Source organism: Pseudophryne corroboree, chromosome 1 (assembly GCF_028390025.1).
Source record: "Pseudophryne corroboree isolate aPseCor3 chromosome 1, aPseCor3.hap2, whole genome shotgun sequence".
Taxonomy (NCBI): Eukaryota; Metazoa; Chordata; class Amphibia; order Anura; family Myobatrachidae; genus Pseudophryne; species Pseudophryne corroboree.
In genome coordinates this window covers 780,028,602-780,053,166 of record NC_086444.1, presented here as the reverse complement: position 1 = coordinate 780,053,166, position 24,565 = coordinate 780,028,602, and the positions used below count along the sequence as shown (strand labels likewise).

Below are 24,565 nucleotides of genomic sequence, written 5' to 3'. Positions count from 1 at the left end.
AAGGCATCTATAACAGCCCGGTTGTTTACTAAGAAAAGAGGATGATGCTTTACCTCTTGTAGCCTGAAACCCTGTAATATCTGTGTGTACTATAGTATCTTTGATATTACGGCCTCTAGAGAAACACATCATGGGACGTTTGTCCCTGAACCCCTGAACTGTACTATCTGTTGCTACAATGGGCCACAAAGCCCTTGTTGCCCTTTGGATCACTGGGCTGGCAATATTAAATTTATTGACAAATGGGATAATTAGTTTGTTATCCTTCATGGATGGTTTCAGCAGGGTCTCTCTCGCAATCGCCATAACTTCTGCCTTTTGTAGTTTCAATTTTTTTGGATCGTATCCTCTGGCCATAAATTTGGAAACCATATTGTCCAGTTCTTGATTCAAAGTGTAACGATCACTTATGATTCTAGAGGCCCTGATCATCTGTGATCGGGGGAGTCCTTCTTTCAAAGGCTTGGGATGATGGCTATTGGCCCGAAGGAGTACATTCTTATCCGTGGGTTTGGAATAAAGGCTCGTACTGAGCCTGCCCCCTACCAGAGATACCTGTACATCTAAGTAATTGAGAGAGGTTTCACTGACCTGGTAGGTATATTTAATGGGTGATGGTCTAGCATTTGTTGTTTGCATCAACTGTATAAATGCCTCCTTCCCTCCTGTCCACAACACAAATAAATAAAACGTCTCCCCATCGTTTGCGAATGTGTATATGTTCCAGGAGGAGGAGGAGGAGGAGGAGGAGGAGGAGGCAGTTTTCTTTAGTGACAGGTCTGTTGCACAGCATATAGCGTTGTTCACAAGATATATAGACGATTTATTTGTGTTGTGGACAGGAGGGAAGGAGGCATTTATACAGTTGATGCAAACAACAAATGCTAGACCATCGCCCATTAAATATACCTACCAGGTCAGTGAGACCTCTCTCAAATACTTAGATGTACAGGTATCTCTTGTAGGGTGCAGGCCCAGTACGAGCCTTTATTCCAAACCCACGGATAAGAATGTACTCCTTCGGGCCAATAGCCATCATCCCAAGCCTTTGAAAGAAGGACTCCCTCGATCACAGATGATCAGGGCCTCTAGAATCATAAGTGATCGTTCCACTTTGAATCAAGAACTGGACAATATGGTTTCCAAATTTATGGCCAGACGATACGATCCAAGAAAATTGAAAGTACAAAAGGCAGAAGTTATTGCAATTCCGAGAGAGACCCTGCTGAAACCATCCATGAAGGATAACAAACTAATTATCCCATTTGTCAATAAATTTAATATTGCCGCCCAGTGATCCGAAGGGCAACAAGGGCTTTGTGGCCCATTGTAGCAACATATAGTACAGTTCAGGGGTTCAGGGACAAACGTCCCATGATGTGTTTCTCTAGAGGCTGTAATATCAAAGATACTATAGTACACACAGATATTATAGGGTTTCAGGCTTCAAGAGGTAAAGCATCATCCTCTTTTCTTAGTAAACAACCGGGCTGTTCTAGATGCCTTAAGTGCACTACATGCACTAGCATGATCATTGGGTCAACCTTTAAAAATCCACACAAAGATAAAATTGATCAAATTTGTCATGTGTTGACTTGTACATTGACGCACATAGTGTATCTTATTTCTTGCCCCTGTGGACTCCACTATGTGGGCAAATCTATTCGCACGATGAGGGAAAGAATGGCCCTACATAGATCGTCTATTAAACAAGCCCTATAAGGGAAGCAAGCAGAACAACCGGTAGCCAGGCATTTTGCAGTGGCAGGGCATACGCTGAATGATCTGAGACATCAAATTATAGATCATGTACCCAAGAGCATCAGAGGGGGAGACAGAGACCGCAGGCTCCTACAGTTGGAAACAAGGTGGATCTATGAGCTGGACACCGTTAACCCTCGAGGATTGAATGAAAAATTCTCATGGAATGTGTTTTTATAGCCACACATTGGACTATTGATTAGCCTGATTTATGAAGGGCAGTAACAATAGGGCAGAGCACTGTGATGATAATCGTGGAGTATACTGAGTCCTGAGAGGTTGACGGTGGTGGAGGGTTCAGTGAGGGGGGAGGTGGACACAGGGCCAGGAATATAAGTTTTTTTACATATACAGGATCCCAAGTGTGGGTAAGTCAGAGTCTTTTTTGTATTGGGATTTTCCATACAGTCAGGAGTTTAGTTAGATTGCTATAGGTGGTTGGATAACCATTATATTGCTTGCCATTAGAGTCCAGAATCATTGGCGACAGCCTCCCCATAAGGGGAGGGCAGCAAAATACCAGCATGTAGCAGCACTTTATGCAGATATTAGGGGGCGGGGATTCACTTTTTAAGTTTTCATCTTAATTGTACTTTTGCATATACATTATATTTTATCCTTCAGTATTTTTTTTTATTGAGTTAGTGTCACAGCTTCCCACAATAGATATTGTTTATAAATCTTTTTATAAATTATTGGATATGCTGACATATTGAGTCAGCATTATTAAATTTTCCGAAGTAATATGCACCTATACACATCAGTATTGAGTAAGGTGTGGAGTTTATATTTGTCCGTGTTTTTTTGTAGATTGGAATAATGCATCACGACAGGGATTCAATGGTTTTTATGTGCACTTATTCAGTGCTCCAATAGGGGCTTTTTTACTGCAACATAGGACTGGATGTTTAGAAGTGTGCCTTATATTAGAATTCAGGAGGGCAGCAATTAACTGGGTCCTGGCTCTACCCCAGCCCTCACTGATCACTGATTAGCTCACCAATCTGTTATATTTTAATATAGTATAGCCTGCTGTCACTTAAAATATATTCTTGTCCATGAGGTGGAGGGTCTCTGTTGGTATAGACACTACTATGGTGTGCGTTAAGGAAGTGGGGAGGATCGTAAGAACTGCACTAGGTTGTCGGGGCCAGCCAGCGCCGTTGTTGCCGAGACAACCGGATGGCGCAGGGAGGGTGACGTCATAGGAGAGGGACCAGCGTCGGAGCGGAAGTCCGTGACGCTGATCCGAGCGGGATGCACTGGCGGGCTTCTTCACAGCATATAAGGTAATCACTTGTGTAATGTATGTATGTTACTCACCTTGACAAAGGGGCGTGCGAGCCCCGAAACGTTGGTTTTGGACTTGATGTGAAATACACTTCAATTTGTTTACGAATCCCATGAGTGCCGCAGCTGTTTATTTTGGACGTGTGTGTGTGTGTGTGTGTGTGTGTGTGTGTGTGTGTATATATATCTATCTCTATCTATCTATCTATCTATCTATACACACATACACACATACACACATACACACATATTTGGACAGCCACCGATATTGCAGTTTGACCCACTTAAAAAGATGCGAGAGGTCTGTAATTTCCATCATAGGTACACGTCAACTGTTAGAGACAAAATCTGGAGAAAAAAAACCTAGGAAATCACATTGTATGATTTTTTTTTTTAATTATATGTTTATTAAAAAAAATACACACGTCATCACAATGTCAGTGAGAGAATGACAGAGTATTAAAAGAATGACAATAGAAGTATGTAGGAATGTATAAAATGGCATTTGTTCAATACAAATCACAGTATCAAAAAGGAAAATATAGAAAGCAGTTCAACATTTAGAATAGCTGTCTCAGTAGTACCAGAAAAACCTAATGAAGTAGCTAGTGAAGCATGGGAGTGAAGGTTAAAAGGGTGGTGAGCCTCTCGTGAGTACTTCAGTGTTGTACCATGTGGTATGTTTAACTACTTTGCGTATGTTATCACGAGTTGGCTGTGGTAGGGTGATAATATATGGTAGCCAGATTGCAAAGAATTTGGAAGAGTACATTGTATGATTTTTAAACAATTTATTTGTTTGTTCTTGTGGAAAATAAATATTTGGACAATCAAAAAGTTTAACTCAATACTTTGTAATATAACCTCGGTTGGCAATTACAGAGGTCAAACGTTTCCTGTAGTTCTTGACCAGGTTTGAACACACTGTAGCAGGTATTTTGGCCCTCTCTTCCATGCAGATCTTCTCTAGATCTGTCATGTTTTGGGGCTGTCGCCGGGCAACACGGACGTTCCACTCCCTCCACAGATTTTCTATTGGGTTGAGGTCTGGAGACTGGCTAGGCCACTCCAGGACCTTGAAATGCTTATTACGGATCCACTCCTTAGTTGCCCGGGCAGTGTATTTGGGGTTATTGTCATGCTGGAAGACCGAGCCACGTTCCATCTTCAATGCTCTTACTGAGAGAAGGAGGTTTTTGCCCAAAATCTCACGATACATGGCCCCATTCATCCTCTCCTTAATACAGATCAGTCATCCTGTCCCCTTTGCAGAAAAGCAGCCCCAAAGCATGATGCCCACCCCCATGCTTCAAGGTGGGTATGGTGTTCTTGGGATGACATTCATCATTCTTCTCCCTCCAAACACGGAGAGTGAAGTTTATACCAAAAAGTTTGATTTTGCTCTCATCTGACCACATTACATTCTCCCAATCCTCCTCTGGATCATCCAGATGGTCACTGGCAAACTTTAGATGGGCCTGGACATGTGCTAGCTTAAGCAGGTGGACCTTTCGGGCACTGCAGGATTTCAATCCATGACGATGTAGTGTGTTACTAATGGTAACCTTTGTGACTATGGTCCAGCTCTCTTGAGGTCATTGACCAGGTCCTCCCATGTAGTTCTGGGCTGATTCCTCACCGTTCTCAAGATCATTGATACCTCACGAGGTGTGATCTTGCATGGAGCCCCAGGTCGAGGGAGATTGTCAGTGATCTTGTATTTCTTCCATTTTTTTATAATTGCGCCAACAGTTGATCTTTTCTCACCAAGCTGCTTGCCTATTGTCGAGTAGCTCATCCCAGCCTTGTGCAGCTCTACAATTTTGTCCCTGGTGTCCTTAGACAGCTCTCTGGTCTTCGCCATGGTGGAGAGGTAGCAGTCTGACCGTTTGAGGGTGTGGACAGGTGTCTTTTATACAGATAACCAGTTCAAACTGGTGCCATTAATACAGGTAACGAGTGGAGGATAGAAGAGCTTTTTAAAGAAGAAGTAACAGGTCTGTGAGATCCAGAAATCTTGCTGCTTGGTAGGTGTCCAAATATTTATTTTCCACAAGAATATACAAGTAAATTGTTTAAAAATCATACAATGTGATTTCCTGGGGTTTTTTTTTAGATTCTGTTTCTCACAGTTGAAGTGTACCTATGATGAAAATTACAGAAATTACAGACCTCTCTCAGCGTTTTAAGTGGGTCAACTTGCACAATCGGTGGCTGTCCAAATTATTTTTTGCTCCACTGTGTGTATATATAATATATATGTTGCAGAGAGATTCGGCACTCTTTCAATGTAATAAGAGGTGAAGTTGCTCCGTTGCCATCCTCAAGTATAAATAAAGCAAAAGATGTCCCCAGAAGAAGAATCAGGCGGCACTCAGAAACTTGAAGAAAACAGTCAACTTTATTTCATCTATGTTTCAGGGGTCTCCGCCCATTTTGTCAGGAAGTGACACAGAAGAATACAAAACAGGCTTAAATAGGCAATACTCACAGGAAACACACCTGTGCTGAGAACCCATTTAATGTGATACACATGTTAAAATTAGAGATGAGCGCCTGAAATTTTTCGGGTTTTGGGTTCGGTTCCGCGGCCGTGTTTTGGGTTCGAACGCGTTTTGGCAAAACCTCACCGAATTTTTTTTGTCGGATTCGGGTGTGTTTTGGATTCGGGTGTTTTTTTTTCAAAAAACACTAAAAAACAGCTTAAATCATAGAATTTGGGGGTCATTTTGATCCCAAAGTATTATTAACCTCAAAAACCATAATTTACACTCATTTTCAGTCTATTCTGAATACCTCACACCTCACAATATTATTTTTAGTCCTAAAATTTGCACCGAGGTCGCTGTGTGAGTAAGATAAGCGACCCTAGTGGCCGACACAAACACCGGGCCCATCTAGGAGTGGCACTGCAGTGTCACGCAGGATGTCCCTTCCAAAAAACCCTCCCCAAACAGCACATGACGCAAAGAAAAAAAGAGGCGCAATGAGGTAGCTGTGTGAGTAAGATTAGCGACCCTAGTGGCCGACACAAACACCGGGCCCATCTAGGAGTGGCACTGCAGTGTCACGCAGGATGTCCCTTCCAAAAAACCCTCCCCAAACAGCACATGACGCAAAGAAAAAAAGAGGCGCAATGAGGTAGCTGACTGTGTGAGTAAGATTAGCGACCCTAGTGGCCGACACAAACACCGGGCCCATCTAGGAGTGGCACTGCAGTGTCACGCAGGATGTCCCTTCCAAAAAACCCTCCCCAATCAGCACATGATGCAAAGAAAAAGAAAAGAAAAAAGAGGTGCAAGATGGAATTGTCCTTGGGCCCTCCCACCCACCCTTATGTTGTATAAACAAAACAGGACATGCACACTTTAACCAACCCATCATTTCAGTGACAGGGTCTGCCACACGACTGTGACTGATATGACGGGTTGGTTTGGACCCCCCCCAAAAAAGAAGCAATTAATCTCTCCTTGCACAAACTGGCTCTACAGAGGCAAGATGTCCATCTCATCATCACCCTCCGATATATCACCGTGTACATCCCCCTCCTCACAGATTATCAATTCGTCCCCACTGGAATCCACCATCTCAGCTCCCTGTGTACTTTGTGGAGGCAATTGCTGCTGGTCAATGTCTCCGCGGAGGAATTGATTATAATTCATTTTAATGAACATCATCTTCTCCACATTTTCTGGATGTAACCTCGTACGCCGATTGCTGACAAGGTGAGCGGCGGCACTAAACACTCTTTCGGAGTACACACTTGTGGGAGGGCAACTTAGGTAGAATAAAGCCAGTTTGTGCAAGGGCCTCCAAATTGCCTCTTTTTCCTGCCAGTATAAGTACGGACTGTGTGACGTGCCTACTTGGATGCGGTCACTCATATAATCCTCCACCATTCTATCAATGGTGAGAGAATCATATGCAGTGACAGTAGACGACATGTCCGTAATCGTTGTCAGGTCCTTCAGTCCGGACCAGATGTCAGCATCAGCAGTCGCTCCAGACTGCCCTGCATCACCGCCAGCGGGTGGGCTCGGAATTCTGAGCCTTTTCCTCGCACCCCCAGTTGCGGGAGAATGTGAAGGAGGAGATGTTGACAGGTCGCGTTCCGCTTGACTTGACAATTTTGTCACCAGCAGGTCTTTCAACCCCAGCAGACTTGTGTCTGCCGGAAAGAGAGATCCAAGGTAGGCTTTAAATCTAGGATCGAGCACGGTGGCCAAAATGTAGTGCTCTGATTTCAACAGATTGACCACCCGTGAATCCTTGTTAAGCGAATTAAGGGCTCCATCCACAAGTCCCACATGCCTAGCGGAATCGCTCCGTGTTAGCTCCTCCTTCAATGTCTCCAGCTTCTTCTGCAAAAGCCTGATGAGGGGAATGACCTGACTCAGGCTGGCAGTGTCTGAACTGACTTCACGTGTGGCAAGTTCAAAGGGCATCAGAACCTTGCACAACGTTGAAATCATTCTCCACTGCGCCTGAGACAGGTGCATTCCACCTACTATATCGTGCTCAATTGTATAGGCTTGAATGGCCTTTTGCTGCTCCTCCAACCTCTGAAGCATATAGAGGGTTGAATTCCACCTCGTTACCACTTCTTGCTTCAGATGATGGCAGGGCAGGTTCAGTAGTTTTTGGTGGTGCTCCAGTCTTCTGTACGTGGTGCCTGTACGCCGAAAGTGTCCCGCAATTCTTCTGGCCACCGACAGCATCTCTTGCACGCCCCTGTCGTTTTTTAAAAAATTCTGCACCACCAAATTCAAGGTATGTGCAAAACATGGGACGTGCTGGAATTTGCCCATATTTAATGCACACACAATATTGCTGGCGTTGTCCGATGCCACAAATCCACAGGAGAGTCCAATTGGGGTAAGCCATTCCGCGATGATCTTCCTCAGTTGCCGTAAGAGGTTTTCAGCTGTGTGCGTATTCTGGAAAGCGGTGATACAAAGCGTAGCCTGCCTAGGAAAGAGTTGGCGTTTGCGAGATGCTGCTACTGGTGCCGCCGCTGCTGTTCTTGCGGCGGGAGTCCATACATCTACCCAGTGGGCTGTCACAGTCATATAGTCCTGACCCTGCCCTGCTCCACTTGTCCACATGTCCGTGGTTAAGTGGACATTGGGTACAACTGCATTTTTTAGGACACTGGTGAGTCTTTTTCTGACGTCCGTGTACATTCTCGGTATCGCCTGCCTAGAGAAGTGGAACCTAGATGGTATTTGGTAACGGGGGCACACTGCCTCAATAAATTGTCTAGTTCCCTGTAAACTAACGGCGGATACCGGACGCACGTCTAACACCAACATAGTTGTCAAGGCCTCAGTTATCCGCTTTGCAGCAGGATGACTGCTGTGATATTTCATCTTCCTCGCAAAGGACTGTTGAACAGTCAATTGCTTACTGGAAGTAGTACAAGTGGGCTTACGACTTCCCCTCTGGGATGACCATCGACTCCCAGCAGCAACAACAGCAGCGCCAGCAGCAGTAGGCGTTACACGCAAGGATGCATCGGAGGAATCCCAGGCAGGAGAGGAATCGTCAGAATTGCCAGTGACATGGCCTGCAGGACTATTGGCATTCCTGGGGAAGGAGGAAATTGACACTGAGGGAGTTGGTGGGGTGGTTTGCGTGAGCTTGGTTACAAGAGGAAGAGATTTACTGGTCAGTGGACTGCTTCCGCTGTCACCCAAAGTTTTTGAACTTGTCACTGACTTATTATGAATGCGCTGCAGGTGACGTATAAGGGAGGATGTTCCGAGGTGGTTAAAGTCCTTACCCCTACTTATTACAGCTTGACAAAGGGAACACACAGCTTGACACCTGTTGTCCGCATTTCTGGTGAAATACCTCCACACCGAAGAGCTGATTTTTTTGGTATTTTCACCTGGCATGTCAACGGCCATATTCCTCCCACGGACAACAGGTGTCTCCCCGGGTGCCTGACTTAAACAAACCACCTCACCATCAGAATCCTCCTGGTCAATTTCCTCCCCAGCGCCAGCAACACCCATATCCTCCTCATCCTGGTGTACTTCAACACTGACATCTTCAATCTGACTATCAGGAACTGGACTGCGGGTGCTCCTTCCAGCACTTGCAGGGGGCGTGCAAATGGTGGAAGGCGCATGCTCTTCAAGTCCAGTGTTGGGAAGGTCAGGCATCGCAACCGACACAATTGGACTCTCCTTGTGGATTTGGGATTTCGAAGAATGCACAGTTCTTTGCTGTGCTGCTTTTGCCAGCTTGAGTCTTTTCATTTTTCTAGCGAGAGGCTGAGTGCTTCCATCCTCATGTGAAGCTGAACCACTAGCCATGAACATAGGCCAGGGCCTCAGCCGTTCCTTGCCACTCCGTGTCGTAAATGGCATATTGGCAAGTTTACGCTTCTCCTCCGACAATTTTATTTTAGGTTTTGGAGTCCTTTTTTTTCTGATATTTGGTATTTTGGATTTGACATGCTCTGTACTATGACATTGGGCATTGGCCTTGGCAGACGACGTTGCTGGCATTTCATCGTCTCGGCCATGACTAGTGGCAGCAGCTTCAGCACGAGGTGGAAGTGGATCTTGATCTTTCCCTAATTTTGGAACCTCAACATTTTTGTTCTCCATATTTTAATAGGCACAACTAAAAGGCACCTCAGGTAAACAATGGAGATGGATACTAGTATACAATTATGGACTGCCTGCCGAGTGCAGACACAGAGGTAGCCACAGCCGTGAACTACCGTACTGTACTGTGTCTGCTGCTAATATAGACTGGTTGATAAAGAGATAGTATACTCGAAACTAGTATGACTATAAAGAGAGAAAAAAAAACCACGGTTAGGTGGTATATACAATTATGGACGGGCTGCCGAGTGCCGACACAGAGGTAGCCACAGCCGTGAACTACCGCACTGTACTGTCTGCTGCTAATATAGACTGGTTGATAAAGAGATGGTATACTCGTAACTAGTATGTATGTATAAAGAAAGAAAGAAAAAAAAAACACGGTTAGGTGGTATATACAATTATGGACGGGCTGCCGAGTGCCGACACAGAGGTAGCCACAGCCGTGAACTACCGCACTGTACTGTGTCTGCTGCTAATATATAGACTGGTTGATAAAGAGATAGTATACTCGTAACTAGTATGTATGTATGTATAAAGAAAGAAAAAAAAACCACGGTTAGGTGGTATATACAATTATGGACGGGCTGCCGAGTGCAGACACAGAGGTAGCCACAGCCGTGAACTACCGCACTGTACTGTGTCTGCTGCTAATATAGACTGGTTGATAAAGAGATAGTATACTACTAATATTATATATACTGGTGGTCAGGTCACTAGTCACACTGGCAGTGGCACTCCTGCAGCAAAAGTGTGCACTGTTTAATTTTAATATAATATTATGTACTCCTGGCTCCTGCTATAACCTATAACTGGCACTGCAGTGCTCCCCAGTCTCCCCCACAATTATAAGCTGTGTGAGCTGAGCACAGTCAGATATATATATACATTGATGCAGCACACTGGGCTGAGCAGTGCACACAGATATGGTATGTGACTGAGTCACTGTGTGTATCGTTTTTTTCAGGCAGAGAACGGATATATTAAATAAAACAAACAACTGCACTGTCTGGTGGTCACTGTGGTCGTCAGTCACTAAACTCTGCACTCTCTTCTACAGTATCACAGCCTCAGGTCAATCTCTCTCTCTCTCTCAACCCTAATCTAAATGGAGAGGACGCCAGCCACGTCCTCTCCCTATCAATCTCAATGCACGTGTGAAAATGGCGGCGACGCGCGGCTCCTTATATAGAATCCGAGTCTCGCGAGAATCCGACAGCGTCATGATGACGTTCGGGCGCGCTCGGGTTAACCGAGCAAGGCGGGAGGATCCGAGTCTGCTCGGACCCGTGAAAAAAACATGAAGTTCGTGCGGGTTCGGATTCAGAGAAACCGAACCCGCTCATCTCTAGTTAAAATAGCCAATTATACATGCAATGAAACACATATCGGGGATATGGTTATGAAGCTTGATGTTTCCTCTAACAGAACCTTCTGTAAGTCATTTTCTTAGTGCTAAATTAGGCTGTTTCAAGTGCCTGGGCTGCACTACATGCAGTTATATGTTGACCGGCGCATATTTTTGCCACCCTTATTCTGGCAAACGTTATCAAATCAATATCGCCTAACTTGCACCTCTACCTACCCACGTAGTGTATATGATGTCATGTCCATTTGGTCTACACTACGTGGGTAAAACTGAACATCAGTTCAGAGAAAGAATGGCTATGCACCGTTCAGCGATATGGGCAGCCACCCTTTCAGGCACAGGCGAACAATCTGTGGCAAAACATTTTGCGCAGGCAAGGCATAACCTGTCGTCTTTAAAATATCGGATGATAGACCATGTTCCTGCATCACCAAGAGGTGGCAATAGAGCAAAGTTGCTCTTACAGCGTGAAGCACGCTGGATTTTCCTTCTAGACCAGGCATTCCCAACCACGGTCCTCAAGGCACACCAACAGTGCAGGTTTTAGTGATATCCAGGCTTCAGCACAGATGGTTACATCAAAATAACTGAGGTACTAATTAAGTCACCTGTATTCAAGCCTGTATATCACTAAAACCAGGACTGTTAGTGTGCCTTGAGGACCGAGGTTGGGAAACACTGTTCTAGACACTGTTTCCCCTAGAGCACAGGTTATCAAACTCGGTCCTCAGGACCCCACACGGTGCATGTTTTGCAGGTCTCCTCACAGAATCACAGGTGAAATACTTAGCTCCACCTGTGGTCCTTTTTAAAATGTGTCAGTGAGTAATTAATATACCTGTGCACCTGCTGGGTTACCTGCAAAACATGCACTGTGTGGGGTCCTGAGGACTGAGTTTGAGAACCCCTGCCCTAGAGCAGTGTTTCTCAAACTCGGTCCTCAGGACCCCACACAGTGCATGTTTTGCAGGTAACCCAGCAAGTGCACAGGTGTATTAATTACTCACTGGCACATTTTAAAAGGTCCACAGGTGGAGCCAATTATTTCACTTGCGATTTTGTGAGGAGACCTGCAAAACATGCACCGTGTGGGGTCCTGAGGACCGAGTTTGAGAACCTGTGCCCTAGAAGGTTAAATGAGAACCTTGGATTACACTGTTTTCTTTAATTCTATTTATATTGTATCTCTTTATTGCAATTCCTCAGTGTAATTATTTGTATATATTTTTATTTTTGTTTGTATTATGCCTGTTACTAAGTGTTTCATTGCATGTGTAATTGGCTATTTTAACATGTGTATCACTTTAAATGGGTTCCCAGCACAGGTGTGTTTCCTGTGATCATTGCCTATTTAAGCCTGTTTTGTATTCTTCTGTGTCACTTCGGACATCTTTTGATATATATATATATATATATATATATTGGACATACGAACCGTCACTCCGTGCTGGAACAGTAACTTGTAGGTGCCTTCAGTGAAGAGGGTGAATAGCAGACAAAGTGACTGCGGCACTCAAATCCAAATGAAGATTTTTTTTTTTTTTTACTGAAGCATGTAAAGGATTACAAAATGCCTATACAAGGCCGACGTTTCGGTGCTCCAAGCACCGTTTTCAAGGCAGGCATGAAAGTCTAAGTAAAGCAAGCTAACATTACAAACAATTATGAATTTCTTACCTAAATAGGCAACCCGCCATCACGCCGTTGGAGGGCCGGCGTCCGCTTCCGCCCGCCGCAGCTGCGTCTGCGTCACGTCCGGTGACGTCTGCTGACTTCCGCTCCGGTTACCTTGGCAACACGTCCCATAGTCGTGGCAACGCGTCTGGACGCCTGGTGACCTATGTTGAGCCGCTGAGTAATCTCCCCGGCCCTCCAAACGGCAATCTGTGAATAAATGCATTCATGAGAGATGTTCATGATGTGTAGCTGGCACATGTAAGCAATGAACTTTAAACATAAATGAACACAAAGCATGTATAGTCACCTGATGCGCTAGGCATATGTTTAACTGGGGCTATTTGATGAAAATAGGTTGGACAGTTACTCAAAATTGAAAGCAGGTGGATCCATGTCCTTAACACGGTATCCCCCCATGGAATGAATGAACGAACTAACGTCTTAATTGGAATGTTTTTGGAGGACACTAATCAAACATGCTGTAAATGGAAGCGTGCATTCTCTGCTATAGAGGACCATAAAATTTTGGTCCACTAGTGACATTCCCTTATCTAGTATATCTGCATGCTGGGCGATATGGTGCCACATTGTGTGTTTCCCTACTTTCTCTCTCTTTTTCTGCCCTTTCTTCATCTCTTATGGCACATATTTTATAATACAAGGTATTTTTATCAAATAGCCCCAGTTAAACATATGCCTAGCGCATCAGGCGACTATACATGCTTTGTGTTCATTTATGTTTAAAGTTCATTGCTTACATGTGCCAGCTACACATCATGAACATCTCTCATGAATGCATTTATTCACAGATTGCCGTTTGGAGGGCCGGGGAGATTACTCAGCGGCTCCACATAGGTCACCAGGCGTCCAGACGCGTTGCCACGACTATGGGACGCGTTGCCAAGGTAACCGGAGCGGAAGTCAGCTGACGTCACCGGACGTGACGCAGACGCAGCTGCGGGCGGAAGCGGACGCCGGCCCCGGCTCTCCAACAGCGTGATGGCGGGTTGCCTATTTAGGTAAGAAATTCATCATTGTTTGTAATGTTAGCTTGCTTTACTTAGACTTTCATGCCTGCCTTGAAAACGGTGCTTGGAGCACCGAAACGTCGGCCTTGTATAGGCATTTTGTAATACTTTACATGCTTCAGTAAAAAAATCTTTATTTGGATTTGAGTGCCGCAGTCACTTTGTCTGATATATATATATATATATATATATATATATATATATATATATATATATATATATATATATATATATATATATATATATATATATATATATGTATATACATATACACACAGACACTTCTGAATACAAGTAATATGCATTACTTTTATAAAAAAAAAAGCTTCATGCGCTGGTCTTCCCCTGCACTTTGGGGTGGAGGGTAGCAGGGTCCTGACTCAGTGGTGGCGCTGTACCTGGAGTCTTACTGACTCCGCAAAGGACCATGGGAGGAGGAACTGCTGCAGCCGGCATATTTGTTAAGGGCATCCGATGCCTGCATACACAGACTATCCCACCAGCAGTGCCAGCGCCACAACCCGCATTGCACCCGATCGTCACAGGAATGAGGTGAGGGGGGTGCCAGACGTTAGGGGGTGCCTGTGCGCATGCCTATCTAGCTGCATGCCCCAGTGCAATGCTCCAGCTGCACCATTGCTGGTTCCACTACTACATCCTAGACATTAGCAGAGTTGCATGGGACCTGGAGGATTACTCGCGCCCGGCATCTCTCGCTGAGTGGCCTATTGAGGCTGCATGTATGTGGATACATCTGTATGCAGGGGTGTGTGTATGCTATGTGTGTATACTGTTTGTGTGTATACGATGTGTGTATGCTATGTGTGTGTAAATGCTGTGTGTGTGTTTTTGTGTGTATGCTTTGTGTGTGTGTGTGTATGTTATGTGTATGCTGTGTGTTTTTGTGTTTATATACTGTGTGTGTATGTTATGTGTGTGTTGGTGTGTATATGCTGTCTGTGTATGCTATGTGCGATGGATTTAACAAAGAATCCATTCAAGGAGATTGGCAGGAAGAAGGCGTTTCTGGGTGGCAACTGACCATTTTCTGGGAGTGTTTGGAAAAACACAGGCGTGTCCAAACGGACAGATTTATAGCTAGTGGATACACTAAGCAATCTGTAGAAAGAGCTAAAACTAACACTGATGCAATATCCCGTCAGGAATTATTACAAATAAATGTACCTTCCAAACAAGAAAGTGGTTATGAATGGGCATTTATTACGGAATACGGTATACACCGTAGGCAGGTGGAAAATATCTTTAGGAAACACTGGAACATACTTAAAAGAGATCCAGTAATCGGTTCACTGATCCCAGATAGACCGAGACATATTTACAAGAAAGCACCTAATATAAAATCCAAATTAGTGTCCAGTGCATCAGTAGTGACTCCAGCATATCCTAAAGTTTTGTCCAAGGGTTTTTATAGGTGTTTAAACTGTATGGGGTGTAGAAACAGTGAAGGGAAAAATAAAATTAATGAAATCTGTATTAACAACCAGATTATCAAGATCACAGACTTTATCACATGTGAGACCAAAAATGTGATATATGCCATCATCTGTAGTTGCGGTCTATTTTACATCGGACGCACTTCACGTCCTTTAAAAATTCGTATCGGAGAACATATAAGAAATGTCAAAAGGATTATGTACACATTCCTTATCTTCGCATTTTAAGGAATATCCTAGTTGCTCCCCGTCAGAAATCAGTTTTTTATGGTATTAAGCATATTAAACCCAATTTAAGAAATAGAGATATAGCAGCAAGGCTAGCAAAGGCAGAAATTGGATTAATTTATCAATGCAAAACCCTGTCACCAAAAGGCCTTAACGCTGACTTTGAACTTAAGTGGTTTCTGTAAAATTTTGAGTGTGGAGCACATTGTTTCTAGAACACACTTTTATGATACTTTGCACTATGTGTATGGAATTGAGATTCTGGACTTTTAATGTTTCTAATATGGTTTTGTTTATTTCTTTTGCATCATATATGAATATTCATATGATGAAAAAACCTGGATATGGTCTCCATTGAGAGTGTTCTCTATCAACTCGATTTTACACCTCCGCAATTTGTACAGAACGGGTCTCACAATACTCATCATCATGACAGCCGTTCTGGTCTCGGGCACTACATCTCCCATACACCAGCGGGGTTAAATTCCGGAACTGATGCCGCCGAACAGGAAGCCAGATAAAGCCGGAAGACGCATGCGCAGATCGCCCGACGGGAGATGATTTGGACTACATCTCCCAGAATACTTTGCGACGGATCGCGGCGGTGATGTTTGTATGTTTATATCTGGATGATTTCACACTAAGGAGAGACAATCATCCTAGGATAATGATGTGCCCATCCTGGACGTAATATTATAGAGTGTTGAGGTGTTTGTATTCTTTGCACTTAAGTCCCACAAGATTGAAAACACTACATTTCCCACAATACCTTGCGGGACCGGAAGTGAATGGGAATACTGAGACAACCAAGTCACTTTTAAAGATAGAGAATGGCTGTAACATATGGGTTATTATATATGAAGTTTTATCATTTTAATTATGATTGAAGATTGTTAAGGATTATGTTGTTTTTTGAGAATTTCTAAGTGCTTGATCACAGGATGACATCACTTCCTGTGGATGAATTTCCTGTCAGCACAACATTGGCCACTGGCATCATAAATTCCTGGCTCCCCACACAGCAGGTCATGTCTTGACAAAGGTCCTAGGACCGAAACGCGTCGACAGACCGCTGTGTGAGTAGCCTTTTTTCATCTATGGACTTTTAATTGTATTTTTTTTGTTACATTTTTTCTTTTACTCGGATGATTTTCTGTGGAACTTGCTTTTATTGCTTTTTTCATACATGTCTTTTATGGATTGTTATACTTTTTGAGGAATAAAAACTAGTCAGATAATTTTTGGAGTCCAAGAGTTTTCTGCCCCACTGTGTCGACAAAGTACGAATTCAGTAAAGATACCTTGATGGGAGTTTCCTCTACATATAGAGCTGTGAGTTGTGGTACGATATCTAAACGTGAACAGTCACCAAAAGATACCTTGATAGGAGTCACCCTATTGATCACTGTGAGGGGTACGCATTGATTTAGTACAGTGAAGGGTGTGTTTGTGTTATTGCTAATTAACAAATTGCCACACACATACCAGCACTATCCCAAGGTGTAAGTGAGACACTTATTCACCATCCTAAGTACTTCATTTACATAAGGTTGTAGCATCCACGGTTCTACACATTGGTTGTTTTCCTTTTTTTTGTCTTCCAACTACACGAGACCGCCACACGACGCAGTGACACATCAAGAGCCAAAACTGAACATGCATTAAAAGATACCCTGATAGGAGTCATTATTTCCATCCTTGTGTGAGTTGGGGTACGATACCAAGGCTTTTTGATCCATCTGAATTGACATCACTGTTCCATTGAATAAGGATAAAGATACCTTTTATGTGCATGATTTACCCCCCGTCAGTGGGAGTGGGGGTACGCAGATAACCCTTCGACAATTACCCTGTGTATGAACATATGGGAAATTAATTTAGACAAAAAGAGTCTCATTTAACCCTGTTTTCCCTCCCTTTCCCTATGCGCCCAAAGAGCGAACTGATCCTACCTTCTTGTTATATTCAGTTTATTTTTGGATAAAAGGTGAAATCCATATTGGATCAGTCTGCTCTATAGGCAGCATTCCCCTTGCGCCTTTGCTTGTGTTTCACAAACACCCTCCATTGTCCATTCACACAGCCGAACGCAAGGAGATTGACAGGAAGAAGGCGTTTCTGGGTGGCAACTGACCATTTTCTGGGAGTGTTTGGAAAAACACAGGCGTGTCCAAGCGTTTGCAGGGCGGGTGTCTGATAGAACAAGATTCTATACATAATTTAACAAAATGGCAATTTCTTGGCTACATATATCAACTAGACTGACTTAGAGACAAACCATTCAAATAAAACCGTGTAAACCTAAATTTTCATTTAAGCCCCCAGGTGACAATGTCCCTAGTCTAAGGATCCATTTGTACTCGCATTGTAACAATTTGAGTCCCCGATCCCCTCCTTGTTTAGATTCAGGGATATGGTCAATTATTATATAGCGTAACATGGAAAGACTGTGACCTACGTTCAAGAAATGACGTGCCACTGGCTGATTACTATTTCCAGTTTCAAGATCTTGTTTAACTGCAGAACGATGCATCGTCATTCTCTCTCGCAAGGTCCTTTCTGTCTTCCCTACGTAGCTGAGTCCGCAGGGTTAAGTTATCATGTACACAATTAATTTAGTGAGACATGTAACCCTGTGATTGATTGATTGATTTTTATTTATTTAACACTCTGGGGATGGTTAAAACTACTTCCAGCAGTCATGTACCTACAGGCAGGCCCGGCGCTACCTGTTCAGCAAGGTCTGCAAAGCAGGGAGGCACTGGTCTAGACAGGCACTCCTCCTGCTCTGCTACCTTACTGATGGGCAGTGTTACTGGCAGGGATGTCTGCTACAGCCTGAGCCTGTCACACTGTCAGGCAGCAGCAGTAGCGCCGGCAGCATATACTGAACGTTTTAACTTCTGTCTGTGTGCTGATAATGATATCCTCCTGTCTGAGTCAGAGCCCTCCCCCCTTTCCTCTCCCCCTTGCTCCTCCCGCTGTACATTTAAAATAGAAAGACAGGCCGCAATGTCGCCCCTCCCTCCACTGTGACTCGGTGGTGAAGTCAGTGGTGGGCACTTCCTCCAATACACAGAAAGGCATGTGCACTGGTCTGGAGGAGCCAGCCATACTGAGTGAGGAGCAGATACTCAGGTAAATAGACTGCTGCAGATAAATATGTGCTGGGGGAGTGTCATATTAATGTGTACTGGGGTAGGGGTGTGTGTAATTGATGTGTGCTGGGGAGGGGGGTCATTAATGTGTGCAGAGGGTGTGTGTAATTAATGTGTACTGGGGAGTGGGGTCATTAATGTGTGCTGGGGAGGGGGGGTCATTAATGTTTGCTGGGGAGGGGGGTGTCATTTATGTGTGCTGGGGAGGGGGTCATTAATGTGTGCTGGGGAGGGGGTGTCATTTATGTGTGCTGGGGAGGGGGGTGTAATTTATGTGTGCTGGATAGGGGGTCATTAATGTGTGCTGGGGAGGGGGGTGTAATTTATGTGTGCTGGGGAGGGGGGTCATTAATGTGTGCTTGAGAGGGGGGTCATTAATGTGTGCTGGGGAGGGTGTGTGTGTGCTGGGAGTTGTCATATTGATGTGCTGGGGAGTGGCATATTAACAATGTGTGCCTATTAATGCGTGCTGGGGAAGGGGGGGTCATATTATTGTGTGCTGGGGGAAAATGGCATGTGTAAAAGGGTGCTCTACCTGCTGCAAAGTGTAAAAGGGAACTCTACCTGGCGCAATGTGTAAAAGGGTGCTCTACCTGGAATAATGTGTGGCTGTCTCTACTTGGCGTTGTAAAAGGGGCTCTACCTGGCACAATGTGTAAAAGTAGGCTCTACCTGGCATTGTAAAAGGAGACTAAACCTTGCGCAATGTGTAAAAGGGGACTCTACCTGGAATAATGTGTGACTGTCTCTACCTGGTGCAATATTTAAAAGGGGGCTCTATATGGCGTAATGTATATAAGTGGTACTACTGTGTGGTGTAATTTTGAATAGTGGAGACTACTGTGCGTCATTATTTGACATCTCTATATTTTTGTGCCTTTGTGCACGCACTGTCCATGTTATAGATGTTGTGGGGGGGGGGGGGGGGGGGGGGGGGCGGCACCAAAATGTCTAGTTACAGCTCTGAGGATGAGATCTGTCACATTTGTATTTGTAGACGAGCGCAATATTGATAGTTTGCAGGAGGGCGACGAACACCCTAGCACCGACATTTATAGGGATAAGTTGTATGAATCAGGCTTGCCAGCTTGGAGGTTACACTCCTGAACACTGTTGTCAACAGCAAATTCAGCATTAATTGTTTTATCATTGAAGTATCATATTGATCTTTTAAATGGTGGGACCATTTTAGCCGTACCGATAATTACCTTATAAGGTTAATCTGACGACTTCTTTGATATTCAGATCCCTGATTCAGACCCCTGATGAAGTCCATTGGATGAAACGTGTTGGGTTGTAATCTACAGATTTGAAGTCATCATGCAATTATCTATTTGATTCTGAGAAGCAATTGGATTAGAAATCCTATTCCCACAAAAAAAAAAACATCATATACGGTTTTAAAAGTTGTGTATTTTGTATTGTGGATGTACTATATGTGATGATGACACAGTAATTACATAAACTGGGATCCATGGTATTTGTGAATAAATTGGATTTTGTATATAAAAACTTGTGGTCAAAAGAATTTGGAATCTGAGACTGAAAAAAAGATTTTAATAAGCATAACCATATAGTTCCCTTCGGAATCCTTTTGTGTGTGTGTGTGTGTGTGTGTGTGTGTGTGTATATGTGTATGTATATATATATATATATATATATATGTGTATATATATATATATATATATATATATATATATATATATATATATATACTAAAGTCCTCACTCACTTACTGACTGACTCATCACTAATCCTCTTACTTCAAGATATGTTTGGAAGTTGAAATGTAACATAGGTATTCTGCAGGTAGGAAACAGGAAAACTACACAATTAGAATTTTAATAAACCTTCCCTAGGGGATGAAAAGGCAGTTGACATAATGACATCATTACTGATGCGTGGCTTGCGTTGATGGAACGATAATGCCCAATTGGACAACTGGATCAAAATCTGTATTGCACCTTCAGTGTGTAGACTTTAATAAACTACAAAAATTCAAAAGCCCTCACTGACCGATTCTCTTAATTCCCGATATGTTAGGAAGATGAAATTTAACATACAGTAGGTATTCTGCATGTGGGAAATAAGAAAACTATGTAATTAGAATTTTAATAAACCTTCTCTAAGGGGATGATAAAGGGCTTCACATATTTATGTCATTATCTGCAGGTGGTTGTGACTCCCCCCGGACACGCAAGTATCATTTTTATTATTGTATTGATTGCTTTATTGACTGTTTTCTATTGACACATTTTTATACATTTTATTATCAATTCCTCTACTGTGTTGAAAATTTGTTTCTTTCCACAGGTAGGCTATAGTATTGTATTGTACTGCATAGTCTGTATTGTTTGTATTGTATTGCATTGGTTTTCTGAAGGTAACAGGGAGTTAGAGGTTTGTTTGTTTTTTTACAAAATGGGTGTGGCAGTGATTAAACCTAGAAACATAGAATTTGACGGCAGATAAGAACCACTTGGCCCATCTAATCTTCCCTTTTTTTTTAACCATATTTTTTTCTAAAAAATTATTTGATCCTTTATTTCTTTGTCAGGATATCCTTATGTCTATCCCATGCATGTTTAAATTGCTCTACTGTCTTAGCCTCTACCACCTCTGATGGGAGGCTAATCCACATGTCCACTACCCTTTCTGTGAAGTAATTTTTCCTCATACTTCTCCTGAACCTCCCCCCTTCAGTCTCAGTGCATGTCCTCATGTCCTATTGCTTCTCTTCATATGGAGAATGTTTCCCTTCTGGACTTTGTTAAAACCCTTAATATATTTGAAAGTTTCGATCATGACCCCCTTTCTGTTCTCTGATCCAAACTATACATATTGAGATTTTTTTAGTCTTTCTGGGTATGTTTTGTGGTGTAGGCCATGCATCATTTTAGTTGCCCTTCTTTGTACAGTCTGTAATGTATTAATATCCTTTTGAAGATATGGCCTCCAGAATTGAACACAGTATTCTAGATGATGCCGTACCAATGACCTATACAGTGGCATTATTACTACTTTCTTTCTGCTGATGATTGAGAATTTCACTCAGTGCATGCCATGCAAGATGGATGTGCACCTGGAGCAACCGTCCCAGTGTGAATACATCTGCGTGATGTGTGTGCAAATGGTTGCCCAGGAAGCCCCAGGTAACTGATCTAGAGCAAACCGTTACGCGACTGAGAGATATTCACAATCTCGAACAGAGCTTAGATAGAACGGTGGAGGAGTTACAGGGGGGACATTGGTAGAAGAGGATGAGGACAATCGGGTAGCTAGATGGGTCACGATTAGACGGAAGAAGAAGAGAAGGAGACACGACTTCTCCGATCTAGCAAACCCCAATAAATTCACCCGAGTGGACGAAGATTCTGGGGATGGCAGTGAGGAAATGACGGAGCTGTAGGATACAGTTCCCTCTAGCAACAGGAGGAGCGGTCCTAGCTGGACAAATGGAACATGACAAAGCGAGGTACCTAGTCAGATTGTGGTGGTAGGGGATTCTATCATCAGGAAGACAGGGCAATCTCCTACCGGGGCTGTGATCGCCGTAAAGTCTTGTCTCCCGGGTGCACAGGTACGGCACATTGCAGACCGGGTAGAAAGATTGTTGGGATGGGCCGGGAACAACCTGGTGGTCTTGGTGCACTTTGGCATCAACAACAAAGTTAGTGGTAGGTGGGATGTTCTTAAGAAAGATTATAGGGACCTAGGCCAAAAACTAAAGGCAAGGAGGACATCTAAGGTAATATTCTCTAAAACATTACCTGTGCCACACGCTAGTCCAGGGAGGCAGAGGGAGATTAGGGAGGTAAATGTGTAGCTCAGAGACTGGTGTAGGAAAGAAAGGTTTGTGTTCCTGGAACACTGGGCGGACTTCTCAGTCAGGCACCATCTATTTGTACCGATGGATTGCACCTGAATGAGGAGGGGGCAGCGGTGCTGGGGGGGGAAGGATGGTTAGTTGTTTGGAGGAGATTTTATACTAGGTGCCTGGGGAGAGGTATTAGTAAGAACTAGAGGGACATCTAGAGAGCGAAGAAAAGAGGGTTGCATAAAGTATAATGGAGTTGAAGAGGGGGGGAAGGAGAAAAATAGTCAGCGATGGTAATTTAAGGAAAACTCAAGTTCCTAAGGAAATGTTATCTACAACAATAATTGCGGATCAGGGAATTACTAAGCTTAAGTGTATGATTGCTAATGAAAGAAGCCTAACAAGTAAAATGGGAGAATTTAGAAACAATTGCACTTAAATACCACTATGATAAAACTAGGTGATTCATCATGCCCTTCGGGTGCTCTTCACACTGTTGTAAGGTGCTATGCCCCTTTAAATCTTGCACGCCCTTCTGGTGTGCAATATTTGTATTATATGGAGTATTACCTCCAATCATAATTGTGTGAGTGGTTAAATATTGCATGGACAAAGGGCGTGCGATGGGTAAGGGGTCGCCCTTTGCAATGGTGTGAACGGCACACGCAGGGCCTGATGAATCACCTAGTAGGTGCTGTGGTTGAAGGAGTGGTGAGTGCAGGGGAGACGCGGATGGGGGAGGGAGTCTGGGGGTGCCACTGGTGGGGGAGGGGCGAGTGTTGTGGTGCGGCATGAGGGGGAGGGGTGGGTGCAGAGGCTGCAGGTGGAGGAGAAGGTCTGGAGCCACCGTGGGTGGTGGAAGGGGGGGGTGCTGCGGATGGGGCCCGGAAATACTGCGAGTGGGGGAGGGGCGGGTAATGCTTCTCCTCCTGGAAGCAGCTAAGCTGATGTCCTCCCTTTGGCAGTGGCTCTCCCGGAGATTCGCACAGCAGCCAAGCAGCCAGTCACTATTGTTAGCGCTGGTGTCCCAACGCACCGCATTACAGGGAAGAAGATGCACTCAGTAAACTTCAGCTCCCAATGCTTCGGTGCTAAGGGCTGATGGGAGGTGTAGTTTATTTAGTGTGTCTACTTCCTTGTAATGTGGTGCATTGAGACAATAACAATAGTGACTGGCTGGCAGAACCGCCTGACTCACTGAATCAATGTAAAAGGTGAGAGTGCTGTGCAGTGTCAATGACACTGCACACCCACTGCACTGCACAACACTGTCACCTTTTACATTGATTCAGCATCCAGACATTACCCTCTGCGATATCACCCACTGTATCCGTTACATTAGCCATCTCGGAACTTCCATGCCGGCAGCCCAGGGCCTCTGGGGATCTTTGCGCGGCTGTGGCGGGGAGGCACTTCTGTGACATCAAGCGCAGAGGAGGCTCCGGGGCTCAGAAAGTATGCGGCGCAGGGAGGGCTATGAAAGCCTTCCGCTGCACCGCTTTCATACACATCTATGCCAGTGGCCGCAGCAGCTTTTGTTCCACCTGCACCATGGCTAGGGAGTGGGGATTGTTGATGCCGGAGGGGTCAGGCAGACTGGCAGCAGGACATAGGATGCTGCAGTAAAAGGATTTTTCCCCCTATCTACAGCGCAGAGAGTTGCTGCAGATGCAGTGACATACCCTCCAAATGGCAGGTACAGTACCTTTTTTTTTTTTTATGGTCTGTACCGATTTTTGGCTCTCCAAACTTTCATTGAAAGTATAGGAAAAGGGGCATGGCCACACTCCCTTATCAAATTTGTACCACTTTTATGTATGTTGCTGCAGATGCAGTGGGCCTATTTTGGGGTGTGGACCTGGAGCTGCAGCTTCATCAGCCCCATTGTTAATCCTGCTGTGGGAATACACAGCCTCCAAAGGGCAGAGCCTTCCATTGGATGTAACTTGTGTGGGTGGGCGTTTCTCGCCCAATCAGCTGTGGACTGGGTGTGATAGACCTGCTGCTAACCCAATGAGAGCTCCTAGCCACACCCAGCATTATACACACAGTCACTCTGGGCTATTATATTGGAGATAGGCAATACAGAGACATGGGCCAATATTTGCTAAAAGTCCGAGTTTGGTCGATTTGTGTTTTTTTTTTTCTAAGTCCCAATCCGGGAAT

At 44.2% G+C, this 24,565-nt stretch overlaps 1 long non-coding RNA gene across 2 annotated transcripts in view; it reads left to right on the top strand.

Annotated features, from left to right (window-relative positions):
* LOC134944985 (uncharacterized) overlaps positions 1-24,565 on the top strand; it is a 123,325-nt gene that overhangs the window by 38,712 nt on the left and 60,048 nt on the right. The window contains exon 4 of one of the 2 annotated variants that reach the window (XR_010182032.1): positions 15,829-16,662. The exons of the other annotated variant lie outside the window; for it this stretch is intronic. This is a non-coding gene — a long non-coding RNA (uncharacterized LOC134944985). Of the gene's footprint in view, positions 1-15,828; positions 16,663-24,565 lie in introns of those variants that run through there. 2 annotated transcript variants of the gene reach the window in all.